Here is a 313-nt window from a genome sequence, read left to right on the forward strand (position 1 = left end):
ACTGGGATGGACTGGGAGGGACTGGGATGGACTGGGACAAACTGGGATAAATTGGGAGGGACTGGGAGCACTGAACTGGTCTGTACTGGTCCCTACTGGTTTATACTGGTTTGTTCTGGTCCGTACTGGTCTGTACTGGGACATACTGGTCTGTACTGGTTTAAACTGGTCCGTACTGGTTTAAACTGTTCTGTACTGGTTTATACTGGCCCATACTGTTTTAAACTGGTCCGTACTGGTCTGTACTGGGACATACTGGTCCATACTGGTCTATATTGGTGCATACTGGTGTGTACTGGTCCAAACTGGTCCA

The sequence above is a fragment of the Geospiza fortis genome, unplaced genomic scaffold (assembly GCF_000277835.1).
Source record: "Geospiza fortis unplaced genomic scaffold, GeoFor_1.0 scaffold539, whole genome shotgun sequence".
In the NCBI taxonomy this organism is placed as follows: domain Eukaryota; kingdom Metazoa; phylum Chordata; class Aves; order Passeriformes; family Thraupidae; genus Geospiza; species Geospiza fortis.